The 19,943-nt window shown below is 39.6% G+C and overlaps 1 protein-coding gene across 6 annotated transcripts in view; it reads right to left on the reverse strand.

The window, feature by feature from the left end:
• The window catches only part of LOC148022093 (PH, RCC1 and FYVE domains-containing protein 1-like), a 61,666-nt gene extending 48,567 nt beyond the window's left edge, over positions 1–13,099 (reverse strand). For 3 of the 6 annotated variants that reach the window (XM_087697716.1, XM_087697710.1, XM_087697714.1), the window contains exon 1: positions 11,555–13,099. The gene's annotated coding sequence lies outside the window, so the exon portion shown is untranslated. Of the gene's footprint in view, positions 1–11,105; positions 11,286–11,554 lie in introns of all 6 variants that reach the window. The other 3 variants (XM_087697713.1, XM_087697711.1, XM_087697712.1) reach the window with 3 other exon arrangements.
• Between the last annotated feature and the right edge of the window lie 6,844 nt (positions 13,100–19,943).

Raw genomic sequence — 19,943 nt, forward strand, 5'->3', positions numbered from 1 at the left:
CAGTTTCAGCCATGGTTTATACTGAGAATATACTTTACCATGGTTCTAAATCGGAACAATTGAGAAACATTGAGTTATAGATGCATCCAATTAGTTTTTATCAACGGTTCTAGACTAATTTTCAATTTTATGTTATACATATGTTGGCTGAAAATTTTCAACAGGTTTGGGACATATGGCATGGTTGTACAACAGTGGCCAATGTCACGAGGATGTGAAATTTTTGAGATGCTTTAATTTTCAACAGGTTTAGGGCATATGGCATGGTTACAAAACAATGACCAATGTCACGCGGACATGAAATTTTGAGATGCTTTAATCTTGTCGATAACATTTGATTAAAGTTGTTCATCAAATATGCAAGGTTGTTTAGCACACGTGATGCACATGGCAGTTATTTCATGGTAACAAGGCAAGACCCCAAGGATGCAGTGGGTATCAAAGGCAAAAGTTGTGATAAGTTATGCCTGACAAGTACTAGGTGGTACCCGACATAAGATCTGAGCCTAGATCAATTTATTGGCCACTAATGTCGGTGGTAACATTAGAGACTAGGCATTAATTAATTAATTAATGTCGATCTAAGGACTAATAATTGCTCAAGGATACTTGGAAGACAAATTGGCCTAGCCAATTTAATTATTGGTTGGTGAAATTGATTTTGTGAGCACTAGAATAATTATTACGTTAATTTTCAGAGTTAATATTTTAAAAATTTAATTCAATAATCTAGGTAATGCTGAAAAATGGAATTAGAAGGTTGCCACTTGGCAAAACTTGCCCATGCAAGTGGGAAAAACGTTTTTAGGGGCTAGTGGAAGCCTATTCCAACCATTGTGAGAAGAATAAGACTATTAAAGAGCAAGGAGAGACTACAAATATGATTTGCAGCCACCAAGGATCAATCCTACAACATGTGACAACAGTTTAGAGCCCTCCGAGAGCAGGTGCCAGTAGCCCAAAGTTCTCTTTGGTACAGATGATAATATACAGGAGGAGCAACAATCTTTCTAGTGGTCCTAAGTTGTAGGTGATAGCTTCCATGGCTGTTTGAGCAATAGGGTTTCAGCATTTCTCGCGATGAAACTCTGAAAATTCTCTCTGTAACATTCTCTCTCATCCCCCAATCATTTCTCAAGTTATCTCAACATTTTTTAATAGTTTGAGACATCGGAGAAAGAGTTTTCAATCAATCTTTGTTGTAAACTCTAATTTATAGCAACAATTAGCATTTTAACAATCGCTTTGAGATGCGTGCTCAGAATTAAGAGCCTAAGACTTAAATTCCAGCAACTAAAATTAATAAACTTTGAGAAAATTCAAGAGACCAACCAATCAATATCAAATTTGGGGCTAAATTTGCCATTCAAGTAGCAAGGTAAAAGCCAATCCCCAAGCAAACGAAGGGGCAAATTGGTTTGGAGACTTGTTAGTGAGCTTTGACAACAAGAGGCACTTGGATTAGTGGAGGAGGTCAAAGGACCTCAATTGTACTCCTTCCATTTGTAATAAAAGATAAAGAAACACCGCTAGGGGTGCCACTTTTAGGGCCAATAGGATGTTCAATGTCCAAGATTAAAGTGGCAAAGTTTTCATTTTTAGTTTAGCTGAATTTTATGCTTGTTGTACTTAGTGCTTAATCAAGTTATTTACCACCTTATCTGAGGAGAAAGGTTGGTTTCAGTCAATGTTATGATTGTGATGCCTTATGAAAATTGCACTGTAATATGCTTTTCTTTTAACACATTGTAATGCAATCGAGGACGATTGCTGAGATTTCAAGGGGGTGGTCAGTCACGAGAACGTGAAATTTTATTGCTTTGCTTAGTTAATCAAATGTGTTGATCTGACTTACACATATAAGATGCAAGTCAATTATTTCACAGTGTGGGACCTAAGATCTCGAGATATCAATTGGTGTCAAAGGCAAAAGTTGTAATAAGTTATGCCTAACATGTACTAGGTGATACCTGTTGTCAGATTTTAGCCTACACTAATTTATTGGCCACTAATATCAATGGTGACATTAGAGACTAAACATTAATTAATTAATTAATTAATGCCAATCTAAGAATCAATAACTACTCACGGATACTTGAAAGACAAATTGGCCTGGCCAATTTAATTATTGGTTGGAGAAATTGATTTTCTAAAGAGTAGAATAATTATTAAATTAATTTTTAAAATTAATATTCTAAAAATTAGTTTGATAGGTTGGATAATACTAAAAATTGGGATTAGAAAGCTACCACTTTGCAAAACTTGCCCATGCAAGTGAGAAAAACGTTTTTAGAAGGTAGTGGAAACCTATTCCAACCATTGTGAGAGAGAATAAGGCTATTAGAGAGCAAAGAAAGGTTGCTAATGTGATTTGCAGCCACCAAGGATCAGTCCTACAGTATGTGACAATAGTTTGGAGCCCTCCATGAGCAAGTGATAGTAGCTCAAAGGTTCTTTTGGTGCAGATGACAGCATACATGAGGGAAAAACAATCTTTCTAGTGGTCCTAAGCTATAGGTGACAACTTTCATGGTTGTTTCAACAGGGAAGGAGCAATTTTTCGACATTTCTCACGATGAAACTTTGAAAATTTTCTCTCTATAACATTCTCTCTCATCCCTAGTCATTTCTCAAGTTATCTCAGTACTTTCCAACAGTTTGAGACATCAAAGGAAGAGATTTTAATCAATCTTTGTTGTAAACCCTGATCTATAGCAAAAATTAGGATTTTGACAACCGCTTCGGGATGTGTGCTCAAAATGGAGGACCTAGAACTTAAATTCCAATAGCTAAAATTGAGAAATTTCAAGGAGATTCAAGAGGCCAGCCAACCAATATCAGATTTAGGGGTAAATTTGTCATTCAAGGAGCAAGGTGAAAGCTAAATCCCAAGCAAACCAAGGGGCAAATTGATTTGGAGGCTTGTAGGTCAGTTTTGACAGCAAGAGGCACTTGGATAGCAAAGGAGGTCAGAGAAACTCAGTTGTACTCCATCCATTTGCAATAAAAGTTGAAGAAATATTGCAAGGGGCGTCAATTTCGGGACTAACATGTTGTTCAATGTCCAAGATTAAAGTGATAAAGTGTCCATACGTGAATTTTATGCTTACTATAATTAATAATTAAACAAGTTGTTTACCACCCTATCCAACCAGGATGTTGTCCAATGTCCAAGATTAAAGTGATAAAGTGTCCATACATGAATTTTATGCTTATTATAATTAGTAATTAAACAGATTATTTACCACCTTATCCAAGGAGGAAGGCTGATTTTAGCAAATATTGTGATTGTGATGCCTTATGAAAATTCCAATGCAATATACTTTTCCTTTGCTAAGATTTCAAGGGAGTGATTTGTCACGAGGACGTGAAATTTTATTACTTTGCTTAGCATTTGATTAAAAGTTAATCAAATGTGCTAATATGACTTGCACATGTGAGATGCAAGTTAATTATTTCACAGTCTGGGACCTAGGACCCCGAGATATCAATTGGTGCCAAAGGCAAAAGTTGTAATAAGTTATGCCTAACACGTACTAGGTGGTACCCATTGTCAGATTTTCCGTCTATACCAATTTATTGGCCACTAATATCTATTGTTATATTAGAGACTAGACATTAATTAATTAATTAATGCCAACCTAAGGGTCAATAACTACTCAAGGATACTTGGAAAACAAATTTGCCAAGCTAATTTAATTATTGATTTGTAAATTTAATTTTTTGAGCATTAGAATAATTATTAAGTTATTTTTTAAATTAATATTCCAAAAAATAAATTAATAAGCTCGATAATGCTGAAAAATGGAGTTAGAAGGTTGTCACTTGGTAAAACTTGCCCGTGCAAGTGGAAAAAACGTTTTCAGGGGCTGATGGAAGTCTATTCCAACCATTGTGAAAGAGAAGAAGCTTGTTAGAGAGCAAGGAGAGGCTGTTGATGTGATTTGCAACCACCAAGGATCAATCCTACAACATGTGACAACACTTTGGAGCCCTCCAAGAGCAGGTGACAGTAGCTCAAGGTCCTTCTAGTGCAGATGACACCATATAAGAGGGGACAGCAATCTTTCTAGTAATCCTAAGCTATAGGTGATAGCTTCCATGGCTATTTGAGCACGGCAGCAACAGGTTTTCAACATTTCTCATGATGAAACTCTGAAATTTCTCTCTACAGCATTCTCTCTCATTTCCCAACCATTTCTCAAGTTATCTCAGCATTTTCTAGCAGTTTGAGACATCAGAGAAAGAGATTTCAATCAATCTTTGTTGTAAACCCTCATTTATAGCAAAAATTAGGATTTTGACAACCGCTTCAGGATGTGTGCTCAAAATTGAGGGGCCTAGGACTTGAATTCCAACAGGTAATATTGAGGAATTTTAAAGAGAATTCAAGAGGCCGGCTAGCCAATATCAGATTTGGGGCTGAATGTGTCATTCAAGGAGCAGGGTGAAGACTAATCTCCAAGCAAACCAAGGGGCAAATTGATTTGGAGGCTTACAGGTCAATTTTGACTACAAGAGGCACTTGGATTGGCAAAGGAGGTTAGAGAAACTCAGTTGTACTCCATCCATTTGCAATAAAAGTTGAAGAAATACCTCAAGGGGCACCAATTTTGAGACTAACAAGTTGTCCAATGTCCAAGATTAAAGTGGTAAAGTGTGCATTTTCAATTTACGTGAATTTTATGCTTACTATAATTAGTACTAAATCAGGTTATTTACCACCCTATCCGAGAAGGAAGGCTGGTTTCAGTGATTATTTTAGCATTCTATGCTGGCCAACCAACATTAATATTGGCTAACTTGATGCCATTTACAGCATTCTTTTGGCCTATGTATTCAAGCTCCTCCTCCACATTCATTTCATTCATCACTTGCAAATCCACAGCATGCCCTGTGGAGAGGGAGAGACGGTGCCAAGACTGTACAACCAATGACTAACTATTGTACGTGACTGTTGTGTTTGGTATATGGATTCCATTTCCCGAGCTCATCATTGAGTTCTCTTCTTTTGCAATGTTCTTGTGTTTTCTCCTCTCTCTCTCTCTTCTATCTTGTGTTCGGCAGTCTATTCCAGCATTCTTTCATGCTTCCATTGCTGCATCCACTTCTGATAGGGTATGAGATTTCAGCATCTCTGTTTCGAGTGCTGTTTTCTGCTGATTACAGGTCAGCGAACTGCTCTTGCTAATCATTTTCTGTCTGGTATCCCTTCTTCCAATGTGGCAAGTGCTATCTACTGCCAATCGCCTGTTTCCAATTTCTGCAGGCTGCATTTATGGCTCAGCTGTCTGCATTTTCATTTCTTGCTAACATTTCTTGCCGATCAACTGCATTTAATGCCTGCCTAATCTGCATTTTGCAATGTTGTTGTGCTTTCTCCTCTCTCTCCCTTCTATCTTGTGTTCGGCAGTCTATTCCAGCATTCTTTCATGCTTCCATTGCTGCATCCACTTCTGACAGTGTATGAGATTTCAGCATCTCTGTTTCGAGTGCTGTTTTCTGCTGATTACAGGTCAGCGAACTGCCCTTGCTAATCATTTTCTGACTACTATCCCTTCTTCCAATGTGGCACGTGCTATCTACTGCCAATCGCCCCGTTTCCAAATTCTGCAGGCTGCATTTATGGCTCAGCTGTCTGCATTTTCATTTCTTGCTAACGTTTCTTGCTGATCAACTGCATTTAATGCCTGCCTAATCTGCATTTTGCTGTGCAGCTGCTGCATTAACTGCATTCAGGGCTCTTCCAAGCTGGGCAACAGCATTATTCAGCCGTTATTTGTGATCAGCTCGTCTTACACTACGTGTGAACTCCCGTCAGTGCAATCTGTGATATGCTTTAGCTGTACTCTCTCCTCCTCTTCTTTCCTTTATTTTCTCTTTCTACCCTCTCTAGATGGCTCTTCCCTGTTGTTCTACTGATAACAAATTACACAACCTTGATTATCTAACATGGAGTGCTGTTATGAAAGCAAGGTTTGTGCTGAAGCGGTTATGGTACATTTTCTTTGAAGCTCTTGAGCATCCTTAGCGTCCTACTACTCTTCTCGCTGATTTCGACAAGGACAACTGTAAAGAAGCTGGCTCATATGGGATATTGATGATGCCCATGCCAATCTTGCTCTTCTTTGCTATATCTCCAAAGAAGTTCTTCCGGCGGTCACCTCTAACAAGACTTCTTCCGAGATTTGAACAAAGCTTCAGATATTGTATGAGACACCTTCGACTATGCGTGTAGTTACCCTTTATGGTTAGCTCCAATAGATGAAGTTTAAGGATACTATTCAATCATTTTTTATTGGTATTATCCAGGTACAACACATGCAGTCCACCCTTTTGGAGACTCATCCTGTGGGGACTGTGCTCTACAAGCTCCCTCCAAATTTGATGAAGTGGCTAATGCTTTGAAGGCCCAAATGTCATCGACGCTAGTGAGTTTTACACATATGTCCTCGATGTTGCTTGAGCATGAGGCGTTTTGCAATTATAGGGATAGCTTCCATCTCAGTATGGTGGCTCCAGTGAGGCCTTTGCAACTTCACAGAGGGGTGACAAGAAAAAGTCAAAGGCTCAATGTTATTATCACTATGGTAGAAAGGGATTATTGCACAAGGATTGCAAACAGTTAGCGGCTTTAAGAAAGAAGAAGGGGAAGCAGAAGCAACACGATACAAACTCCTCCGTTGAGTCATCCGCCTCCTCCAACTCTAACTCAAATCCTTCGGCCAAGGCCAAGGTGCAAAAAGGATCATCTTCTTTAGACCAAGGGAAGGGCTTGGCAGCCCCTCTTGCTTTCTAATGCAGGTGATGCAGTCATCCCTCCAGACTCTCCAATGCCAAAGAGGGAGTGCAAGAGGGTGGTGAGGAGGGGCAAGTGAGCCTCATCTATACAAGTATACAAGTGCACAAGTTCTAGAGAAGGACTTTCCTAACGCATCAACCGAAATCTGGCAAGTTTTGCAATCCCGGAGTTGGGATTGACTTCTAGGTTCATGTTCGGCTATTACTTGATAGAGAGTGGGATTAGTTCCTAGTCCCGACTTACATGAGGAGACACTTTGGTGGCCTTGGCCAAAGGCATGGAATCCATGTTCACATATGCCCAGACGCCTTTTTGACAAGATGATAATGTATGCTACTGCACAGCATTGATGACAAACATAGAAGATGCTATGATCCTTCTCTATTTTCAAGTGTATGTACAATCGGCATTAACAATCACGTTCTCTCCGAGGCACCTTGGTGGTGGCTTGATCACCCAGTGCCTCAGTAACCACGGTCCTATTTTGGTAGTCTTTGTTATATGGACTATGATGGCTCATTATCATAATATCATTGTGTTGTATCAAATCACCCCTAATCTGAGAGAGGGTGTTCGCAATCTAGCCAACTCATGTGTAAGTCTAGGCTGAGCCAGGTATTCTAGTGATATTTAGGCATTTTTTAGTGGTCGCATTAGTGATTATTTTGGCATTTTATGTTGGCCAACCTTATGCCATTTATGGCATTCTTTTGGCCTATTTATTTAGGCTCCTCTTTCACATTCATTTCATTCATCACTTGCAGATCCAGGGCATGCCCTATGGAGAGAGGGAGACGGTGCCAAGCCCATGCAGCCAATGACTCACTATTGTTTGCGACTATCTAGTGTTTGGTATATGGTTCCATTTCATGAGCACATCTCTGAGTTCTCTTCCTTTGCAGTGTTCTTGTGTTTTCTCTTTTCTCTCTTTTTCATCTTGTGTTTGGCAGTCTATTTCAGCATTCTTTCATGCTTTCATTGTTGCATCCACTTCTGACACTATGAGGAGTCATTATCATTGCATATTGTATCGTACCAAATCACCCATGATCTAAGAGAGGGTATGAGTGGATTTGTCAATTAATGTGTCAATCTATGTATGTTTCAATGGGCTGGGCATTATTTTACTAGTCATGATTTGGTCTATGTATTTTTGCAATGCTTGATTTTGAGGCCTACAGTCATTATTTTATGGCCAACAAGCATTTTCTAGGACCATCGAATCTCGCCAGAAGTTCATGGTCTTGTCACGTTTATAGGATCAATGGCTCCCTCCTCCTGATTCATCAATTAATATACACCTACGGTTGTTTCATTGAAGAGAAAGAACCAATGCCAGTGCCCACACAGTTACTGACTCATTGTTCTTTCTATACTATCTTGTCTTGGTAGATGGACTCCATTTCTCGGAGTTCTCTTTGCAGTGTTTCTTTTTTCTCTTCTCTCTTGTGTTGCACAGTCCATTACAACAAATTTACACGCTTCCATTGCTATGCTCACTTCTAACATAGAAACTAGGTGGGGAAGATCCACACCTCCCCTTCCCAATAGGTCACCCATCCCAGTATTATTCATGCCAGTGCCCACTTAACCGGAAGATTCCCACAAATTGGACTAGCTATCTAGCCCCCAAAATCTCAAGTGGTGTGCAATCCATTACAACAGATTTTCACGCTTCCATCATTGCACCCACTTGTTACATAGAAACTAGGCAGGGAGATCCACATCCATCCCAATATTGTTCACGCCAGTGCGCACTTAATTGGAAGATTCCCACAAATTGGACTAGCCATCTAGCCCCCAAAACCATGGACAACCTCCGGTCTATCCAATTACGAAAATATTCCTCTATTGGCCTAGGATTCAAACCTAGTCTTAATGTCTCACAATGAGCTGGTTTTCTCTAGCAAGTGTGAATTGCATTTCCAACACAAGCAGAGCAAGAAAAGAAGATAAGAACTCCCCAAACGAGTCATCATCATGGTCTTTCGACTCTGACTTTGATTCAAGACCTCTAGCCAAGGCCTCGAAGGGCTCCTCTTGTGCACTAAAGACAACACTTCGATCTTCTAGCCCTAGTAATGCCAACATTCCTCACAACTCTCTGGTGCCACAAAGGGAGTGTAAGAGTGGTGGTGGTAGTGGGGCATCCTTGCCTCATCAATATGCAAGTGCGGTGGACCCGGAGTGCGGCTTCCCACATGCATTGAAGTCTAGCAAGTTTTGAAATCTCGGAGCTGGGATTGACATCCAAGTTTATGATGGGTTGTTTTGCTTGACAAAGGGTTAGCTTTACTCCTAGTCTGAGCTCACATGAGGAGACACTTTGGCAACCTAGCTGAAGGCAAGGAATCCATGATCACATAAGCTACTATAAGGCATCGATGATAGACATTGAAAGCTACTATGATTACTTTCTATTCACATATTATTACAACCAGCATTGACATCAAGATTTTTCCAAGACACCTTGGCAGTGGCTTGATCACCCACTACTTGGATACCCATGGTCTTATCTCAGAATCGTTGTTGTATACACTATGATGAGTCATTATTAAAGTAGATTCTATCATGTAGATCACCCTTGATCTGGGAGAGGGTGTTATCATACTATACATCTCATGGGGGGTCTGTGTATTTTTGCAAGCATTTCATATTTTATACCAAAGTGGATTAAGGCTGGCTAACCTGATTTCAAGTACCACTTTTGGGTTGGCCGATTGGTGGTTCTCTCTAGCATTTTTTTTTCCTATTTAGGCAAGTTCCCTCCTCCTTAATCAAACACTTGACGCACTTGCAAATACTTATCTTGGTGGAGAGAGGGAGACCATGCCTATTGTTGGCGACTTGGCACCCAAGCTTTATACTGTTCTTTAGCCTTGGTATATGGATTCCATTTCCCAAGCATATTCTTGAATTTTTGTGTTCTTTGCAAGATTCTTGTTCTTTGTGGTTGTGTAGTCTATTACAACAATGACTTCTTGCTTCCAACAAAACGCCAACAAATCTAGAAACTATCGGAGCCTCTTTGATCTAATGGTAGAGGTGACTCCAAAAAATGAGCTTCACCTCATCTAGATCCATGTGAATCATGCTTGGCAAGAGGAAAAGCACTATGTGTAAGACTTGACTACAACAATCAACCATTTTCACTTAATGAGGAGCTTCTTGGCATTAAGCAACTGCAAACTTGAACCAAATGCCTAATCTAAAAAGCAATCTCCACCACAATATAGTTTGGAAAAAGAAATAAAATTGCCACACGAGAATTGGAAAATCTGACTTTGTGCTTTTGCTCATCATACTATTAAATGTTGCGGGCATAGTCAATTCAAAAAGGCACCACCAGATGCCCAAAATGCCCTCAAACACAAACATTGTGGATATCATTTGCATATACTCTTGCTTTATGAGCCACACTTCGGACCCCTATCTATTCAAGACCATTGCTCCCAAAATAAAGGTAGGAAGCCAATAATAGATGGATGTTGAACTTGTTCTTGGTGGTCGAACATTGTGAGGACTCCCATTGTCCATGCAAAAGACATGGGCTTAAACTTCTTGTGCACTAGAGTAGAAGCGCAAAATGAAGAAGAGTTACTTCTTTCTCCAGCAGTTCTTTGAACTATTAAATAGAGTTGTCCATATTTAAGACCAAAAACAGGCTTCCTGGTGATGGTGTGCCATTGACTGTGCATCCCTAAATGTCGCCATGTAAGCAAGGTGCACATGACTGCAAATGTCCAGCAAACACATCCACATGCTCCAAATCCCTGCTTATGGCCATGTTTAATAAATAGATTTCAGCAGCAATTATGAGCTCCTTACAGCCTTCTTTATCTCTGAAAAAGCATATTTACTAAGGTATAGTCATCTTTAGACTTTGAGGTCGTGATTATCTCAAGTAGAGCCCTACTGGAGGAGAGAAACTTCAAGCCCAGACTTTCATGGAGTCCTATGCAACAAACATCAACTCTGCATAATTTGCATTGAGAAGTTTGGCAAGAGTTCTCTCATTATCTTGTACTTAGAGACCCAGAAAGATTTGAAAAGTTCCTGCTGACTCACTGCATTCCTTATAACAGGACCAGGTAATAGTCTCCTAGCCCTATCTTGCAATTTAGCTTGTAAACGGAAGTCAGACCTCCTCTAGAGTTCAAATACAAGTAATTGGGTGTGCAGGCAAAAACACTTTTACTATCGATACTTATTCTTTATTAGAGACAGTTTCCACCTAAGCAACAGCAAGGATAAAGCATGATAGTTAAGTCCATAAAGCTGTCTCATGACTCAATCAACAGACCTGCTCCAGAGTTCAAAGTGTGCATTTGTAATATAATACATATGGCTATCCTGTCTTTTTTTTTGTGACATGGGCAGTCTAGCAAACTGCTGTCATGCATGTTGTCTCCTCCTGCCCGGAAACCACCCTGCTCGGGATGTGCCAGGATTCAACACTGTAAGACATAAATCATCTGAAGAGCTGTAAAATAATAAGGTCCATATCATTTACCAACATGCATGTCAATGTTCCAAGGTGGTGTTTTGCAGGTGATTGTAATGTATCTTACTGATCTGTAAACGTGAAATGCTCACGGGCCCTTGGAAAAATATTGTGCCTAGAACAATATGCTAATGCAGGTCAGGCATGTTAAGCCAAGGGCAGATTCTAAAGATGGACCCTCATTCAATGATGCCACAAATACAACAGAAACTTAATTTAAATCTAAAACCAGAAGAAAGACCACTTACTCATAACGGTAGCTTGCTCTGATCAATATACACTGTTGTGAATTCTCCCAATCCAAGAACCTCAGCTCACAGGCCATCATGGGCAATAAGAGTGAAGCACCTTGAAGAGCCCAACAGGCTCTTTGTTGGTCTCTTACTCCTAAACTCTCCAATTAATGGATTGCATTCCAGCAATATTATCACAAGAACTAAACCTTCATACAAGGACATGAACTACTAATAAGACATGCACTTGTGGCAACAGAACAATCCTTTGATGGATTAAAAACACCAATGCTGCAAAGCTTTTGAAACATCCAACTTCTGCTTCTGGATCTCTAAATGATAACCTGCCTCTGGGGTGTTCTGTGGCTCCGCGATGAGATGAAGAGCAAGCATCATGTAGTTGCAACGATATACTCCACATTATGATGACTTACAGACAACATTCCCAGATGGCAATCCACCTTACTAAAGAATCAGACTGATTGCTTTCGAATCCCTTTGATAGATCACTGCATGGTCAAACATCAGGCTCCCTAAAGTATGTCAGGAATAGAATGTTCGGCAATGCCAAACTAGAAGATCCTATTCCTCCTTGCTTTAATTGAGAAACCTGCCGTGATCACTTTCTTTTGACATTATTTGTGCAATTTTTAGCCCTCTGTGTATCACTTTGATCCGGTTTACCAAAGGAGGTGGATTTTCTGTGTGCCTATGCACTACTTATTGGTCCTTCCGATGCCTAAATCTTCAATCCTCACCGGTCCGCACCTGACCGTTGACTGCCTCGTGCGATTGTCGTGAATCAAATGTAGATGCACAGAACGCACTGTAATGCAGATTGTCAAGTAATTATACAAACCAGCCTACTGCCTTGTTGCTTGCCAATTCCAAATACGGAGGCCTTCCTTTGTTAGTTTGATTTTCCCGTTTGATCCTTCGAACAAACGCTCGCCTTCCACGTAAACTCCAATTGAAGAGATGCACAGAGAAAAAAGCAACGAGAACGTTTTGCTTTCTCGCGAGAAGCATGTAATGAGGCGATACTCCGCGGCGATGGCGGGGGGGCCGTTGGAGCGTGTGAAGGAAAGCACCAAGGAGGAGGACGAGGAGAAGAAGAAGAAAGAGAGTGAAAGCAAGGCGATGATGGAGATGATTTGTGTAATGATGGGATCAACTGTTGTGAGAGGCGCTACGAAGTCCGAGAAAGCGGGGTAGGAAAATGAGGAGATCTCCCTCTCTCCTGCTGCTGCTCGTTGCTTCGAAGATCGAGAAAGAGGCGCGCACAGAATGCGGGAGCATGGAGATAAGAAAAGCTTCAAACCTTGGGAGAAGGAGGAGGAGGAGCTGGAGGAGGAGGAAGAGAGAAGGGAAATAGTGCCCCGCGCGCTCTCTGCTCTTTCCTGTATGATCTTCTTCTTCTTCTGTTTCAGGCTATGGCCGGACGCAGGAAAGTCTGCGTCATTATCGAGACCACGAAGACAAAAGACGACGCCAAAGCCAGGAAGAAGCAAGCACGCCGGGCAACTCCTCCCTCTCTCTCCCCCTTCCTTGGTTAGCCTGTCCGGGCACACTAGTGGATATTATTAGATAGAATAATAAGAACACTTATTAATAAATAGCATTAATAAGCACAAAATTTTACAAATGAGAAAATACTAATTTTTCTCCTTAAATTTTTTCTAAAGCGAAAATTATTTTGACAAAAGTAACAATAAGTTCAAATGTTGGATTTTGCTTCCACAAAAGCACAACTCTATCACGTATTAACACAATGATAATCTTGTAAAGCTAGTGGAGCTGTAGCCCAGTCAATTTGAGTGTGGGTTGAGTTTAATAGGGGGCATAAGTTCAAACCTTGGGTTGCACTTCTCGGGCAACACAAAAGTCTATTGATGTTTAAAAGCCGCTTGTAAATTTAACTACAAGCTTGCACAAGTGAACTTTATCTTCCATAATCATCATCTCTAAGATTAAGCTTTTGGTTTGGGTGGGCTACTAGCTCTTCTTGACATGAGACATCCATCCACCATTGAGAAATATATTTAAGATTCATCAAACTTCATTGGAGACCCCCTAGAAGCTTCCAATACTAACCAAACACTCATCAAAGACATATTAGAAGCTTTTGAATTGACTTTCAAGGCTGTGCTCCTCTTGATGATGGGCATACATAACTAACATTTCCCTTGAAAAGCAAATATTTAGCCAACTTCAAAACTTTAATGGAAAGGCCATGGGAATCACCTAGCAATATTGATTTCTTAATACTGAAGTGGAGGAGGTCCAAAGTCTTTTAGTTACCATTACAATTCGTGAATAAATAATGAATGGTTCAATTTACTTATTACATCTATTGCACACACTTATCCCAATGCCTAGCCTAAAGTCTTCTCCAAATCTAAATTGCCTTATGGAGCCCAAGCCAAAGAAGGTTGTAGTGCTTGCCTTGGAAGTTTTGATTAAGCTTCCTTAATAACTCTTGACCACTAACACCCAATGTAAATTCAAGTATAGATGCACAAATGAGTAGCTCCCTACCTCTAGAACTAATTATAGACTCATTATAGCTAGGTCTAACTATTGCACCTATAGCCAATGGAAAATGCTTCAAATAGTTATTGAACCGAACATATTGATAAGTAGCAATATTGTCTCTCTTAACCCATGAACACCATCATTGCCATTGCCATCTCCTAGAATGACTTTCTCAATTATCAAGAAAATCATGGCCATTGGCCTCTTTATCACCTCTCTCATGTTTGTCCTCTTGACATTACCTAGTTGCTCCCCTCTTTTATATCATTATGTGTGACTTTGATAATATAACATGACTACATGCAACTGGCATAGATTGGAAAAATAATCGGCACATGTTAGTCAACTTGATGTAATGAAAATGGCTTGGTCCCCCCACTCGGCACCATCCATTGCACATTGCCATAGAGCGGTGCTAATAAGATAACCACGAATCACAAGATGCCCTCACGAAAGGCTTGCAAGCTAAAGAACAATTCCCAAGTGACTTGTAGATACTATATTGGAAAAGAGGAAAGATGGGAAGATAAAACAAAAAGTTGTAGAAACAAATATGAGAAGAGGAGCATCTATCCTTGTGGACTTGGAGCAATTCGATCGCTCAAACTAAATGTGCACCTCATTCACTAAAAATAGCATGCCCTTTTGGGTAGTGCTAACGAACAAATCTGAAAGAGGAAGTGGACAAGCATGTTCCATTTTAAATTACCTAAGCACACACACTCAAACTTTTCAACCTTGGGCAAGTAATGAGTTAGGAGCTATGGTTTAGAGGATGGCATACATGATGAATGTATCCTACGTACAAAGCTAATGGGGTTCTGAATGGACTCCCTATAAAGGGTCACCCACCATAAGAAGAATAAAGGTTGAACCCTTACCAAATGAACGAGTCTCTATTGACATTAGTATCAAAAGCTCTAATCCATTTCTCCAAGAAAGAGGGAAGTGGGTAGCTTGTTTATTATCCCAATGGCCTATAGAAAAACATGAAAGGTGGCCACATCAAAGAGGTGAAAAAACATGTTAATAGGATTCATGGAGGACGATAGGTTTAAAGATTGGTCATGCTACCTTAGAGAATGAATTTCTTAAAGCTTTATGTTCTTGATTATTATGATGATTGGAAGTGAATCATGCCACTTATGCCAATCACAATGATGGTTGCCCTCAAAGCTACAATTTTTGCTTAATTGTTTGTACTTGCTAGGCTCATAACAAAGCCTCTTTTGTCACATTTCATCAATTTTTTATTAATTTTAAAGCCTTCAAAAGTATCTCATATGTTGAGAAATGACAAATGATGTATGGTCCATGAAGAGATGTCCTGAATCCCATATGCATAGTGGAGAAAAAGGGAACCGTCATGAGCTTATAAAGTGATGTATCTTCTTATCATTCAATGATGGGATATTATTGCACTTTGTTCTTTCAGCCATAGTCAATGTCATACTCAAGATTGTGTTTACGAGTCCAAGCTTCCATCTTGGAACCTCATTCACTTGAGTAACAGCTAGTTTCTCTAATCTATGTCATCATGAACATTGTCTTTGTGTTCCATCCACCATAGCCATGTTCTAGATCCATGCATTTCAACATGGTATTAGAGCTATGGTGAGCATGGCTTAGATCTTCTCAGCTCTTCTTTCTACTCTCTCAGTCTATCTCAACCTTAGCTCAATGGTAGCTCATGACTTCATATTTATCTTCCACCTTGGGGCAACCATAGCCAACTTGCACCCTGCCTCCTTGAAGCTTTTCAATCTCTCAAACTAGAGCATATGTCTGCAAGCCTTCTTCTAGGTTTACCTTTCTAACTTCAAAGCGCAACCTCTCATCACCTAAGCCCTTGACATTTAGCCCAGCATTGTAGAAATTCAAGCTCGTTGCTTGTTCTGCACCATCATCAGGTTGTACAACCCACGCTGCCTTTGCTTATTGTGATCTTCCCTATGAGATTATAGGGCATTTGATTCTCCCCCACCAAATCTTATGGCAAATGATTACCTCTATAGACTACTGTGACCAAAAAACTAGTCGACTGTTAAACCCTAGAAGAAAACTCCATAGCCATTTCACTTGAAGGTTTTTTTTTCTTCATTTTCTCTCTCTTGCCACTTAAACCAAGCCTATTGCCACTCTAATTCACTAATTTAATTAGTCTCCGGCAACATTTGCCCATCAAACCAGATTTGAAGACCTCAAGACCAAGCATCCAACACCAAGCTCAAGTCCTTCTCCCACTTACCTATACATGATGAATGTATCCTATGCACAAAGCTAATGGGGTTCTGAATGGACTCCCTATAAAGGGTCACCCACCATAAGAAGAATAAAGGTTGAACCCTTACCAAATGAACGAGTCTCTATTGACATTAGTATCAAAAGCTCTAATCCATTTCTCCAAGAAAGAGGGAAGTGGATAGCTTGTTTATTATCCCAATGGCCTATAGAAAAACATGAAAGGTGGCCACATCAAAGAGGTGAAAAAACATGTTAATAGGATTCATGGAGGATGATAGGTTCAAAGATTGGTCATGATACCTTAGAGAATGAATTTCTTAAAGCTTTATGTTCTTGATTATTATGATGATTGGAAGTGAATTATGCCACTTATGCCAATCACAATCATGGTTGCCCTCAAAGGTATAGTTTTTGCTTAATTGTTTGTACTTGCTAGGCTCATAACAAAGCCTCTTTTGTCACATTTCATCAATTTTTTATTAATTTTAAAGCCTTTAAAAGTATCTCATATGTTGAGAAATGACAAATGATGTATGCTCCATGAAGAGATGTCTTGAATCCCATATGCATAGTGGAGAAAAAGGGAACCGTCATGAGCTTATAAAGTGATGTACCTTCTTATCATTCAATGGTGGAATATTATTGCACTTTGTTCTTTCAGTCATAGTCAGTGTCATACTCAAGATTGTGTTTATGAGTCCAAGCTTCCATCTTGGAACCTCATTCACTTGAGTAACGGTTGGTTTCTCTAATCTATGTCATCATGAACATTGTCTTTGTGTTCCATCCACCATAGCCATGTTCTAGATCCATGCATTTCAACACGGTATTAGAGCTATGGTGAGCATGGCTTAGCTCTACTCATCTCTTCTTTCTACGCTCTCAGTCTATCTCAACCTTAGCTCAATGGTAGCTCATGACTTCATATTTATCTTCCACCTTGGGGCAACCATAGCCAACTTGCACCCTGCCTCCTTGGAGCTTTTCAATCTCTCAAACTGGAGCATATGCCTGCAAGCCTTCTTCTAGGGATACCTTTCTAACTTCAAAGCACAACCTCTCATCACCTAAGCCCTTGACATTGAGCACTCCAGAGCCCAGCATTGTAGAAATTCAAGCTCTTTGCTTATTCTGCACCATCATCAAGTTGTACAACCCATGCTGCCTTTGCTCATTGTGATCTTCCCTACGAGATTATAGGGCATTTAATTCTCCCCCACCAAATCTTGTGGCAAATGATTACCTCTATAGGCTACTGTGACCAAAAAACTAGTCAACTGCTAAACCCTAGAAGAAAACTCCATAGCCATTTCAATTGAAGCTTTTTTTTTCTTCATTTTCTCTCTCTTGCCACTTAAACCAAACCTACTGCCACTCTAATTCACTGATTTAATTAGTCTCCAACAACATTTGCCCATCAAACCAGTAAGGAGGGGAGACTTTGGAAGATTTGAAGACCTCAAGACCAAGCATCCAACACCAAGCTCAAGGCCTTCTCCCACTTTAGTTTTTCACTTCATTCAAACTCACTGAAGTCTATGCCACTCTGATCTAAGTTCTTACTCAATTCCCAACAAAGGATCACTCCAAATCAGCAAGAGGCATCAAACATCAAGCAACAACAACATCAAGAATCAAGCTAGTATCTTTTGATATTGCATAGCGGGATTTGACACTACCATCACTTGTGTTTTTTTGGCACATTCAAGAATTAACTCATTACTGGTCTAATCTCACTCATCTGATGTTGATGCCAAACATGAAGAAGTAAGACCTCTTTCAAAATGTGTGAACTTGATGAGCAAATAGACAAATTCAATGGTGAAGGCTTTCATGCCTGGAAAGAAAAGACAATGTATCATCTCGTGAGGAAGGACCTTTGGGATCTATTTGAGGATGATGCAAGAGATGCAAATAGCAAGAAGGAAGATGATGAAGATGAGTTCATTGAAGAAGTCCAACTCAAGACAAAAGAATGGAAAAAGATGAACAACAAAGCTCTAGGAATTATTGTCTAGGGATTGTTTGACGATGTATTGCACCATATCTCTAGCATCAGAGATGCTAAAAAGGCCTAGGATGAGCTTGATAGGATCTTTGGAAGTCAAGCCAAAAACTCTAAGGTCAAGTTTATAATGCAATTCTATAGTCTTGACAAAAAAAACAGCACTTCAATGACTATGCATATTAACAAATTCAAAAGTCTAAAAACTCAACTTGCCACTCTAAAGAAAACAATAGATGAAGATGAAGCCATTGCTATACTCCTTGCTAGTGTAAACCAGGATCCTTATGAAAATCTTGTCTCTACTCTAAGCAATGTACCTAATTTGTCACAGAAAGATATTAAGCACTCTTCTCTTGATGAAGAGAATAAACAAAAGAACAAGAATTCAAAAGATGGTGTCCCATCATCTAGGGAAAACCTCTTATACACCAAAGGAGCTACTGGAGGAAAGGGCCAAGGTTGAGGATTCAACTCTCTTCTTGATGAAGAGAATAAATAGAAGAACAGGAATGCAAAAGATGGTGTCCCATCATCTAGGGAAAACCTCTTATACACCAAGGGAGCTACTGGAGCAAAAGGCCAAGGCCGAGGATTCAACTCCAACAACAAAGATCGAATGACATGTCATTATTGTGGTAAGACTGGCCATATAACCAATGAATGTTTCCACCATAAAAGAGCACAACAGGTGCTAAATGGTAGGCATCATCAAAATCAGTTCATGAATGAAGAAGATGCTTCCGCCATCAACAACAACTCTTAACGGATTGTTTTAAAGAAATTATATTTCCCATAGTGGATCTCATGTTTCCCGTATTGGATTTTTTTTTTCCCTTAGTGGATTTGCTTTGTAAAACAAAACCCTTACCAAAGATGTAAAGTTTCAAGCTTTAACCTGACTAGGCTACCTATGAGCTAGTCTCCTGGGCCATGTCATCATGAAGGGGAAGCAAAAGCCAGCAAGTGTAGGAACTCATTATTTGAGAGGGCGTGTTGAGAAATGACAAATGATGTATGCTCCATGAATAGATGTCCTGAATCCCATATAATACACTGGAGAAAAAGGGAACCATCATCATGAGCCTATAAAGTGATGTACCTTTGTATCATTCAATGATGGAATACTATTGTACTTTGTCCTTTCAGTCATAGTCAATGTCATCTAGGAACCTAATTCACTTGAGTAACAGTTGGTTTCTCTAATCTATGTCATCATGAACATTGTCTTTGTGTTCCATCTACCATAGCCATGCTCTAGATCCATGCATTTCAACATCATCAAACCTAGGAGCCATTGAATCAGTTAGGTGAAATATATCATCACCAAAAGATGGCTTACAATGTAGATAGAATGTTGGACAACCAAGTAAAACATCAAATTTTATTTATTTATGGACACATGATGATGTGATGTGAGAAATTAAGAGTTGTGTTTACATGTTGAGTACATTGTGTTCAAAATGTCCTTGAGAGGATGTTGAGAAAAATAGAATTGAGATTTGCATAATTAACTATGATAGAGTCACTAAGAGTGCAAACCAATCGTATAGACCACCACCGATAGATTATTTGGATATGTAGTATGTAGAATTTCAGTGTTTGCACAAATAACAGAAT

This window comes from Lygodium microphyllum, chromosome 17 (genome assembly GCF_053477565.2).
Source record: "Lygodium microphyllum isolate KBCC chromosome 17, Lygodium_microphyllum_v1.1.10, whole genome shotgun sequence".
Taxonomy (NCBI): Eukaryota; Viridiplantae; Streptophyta; class Polypodiopsida; order Schizaeales; family Lygodiaceae; genus Lygodium; species Lygodium microphyllum.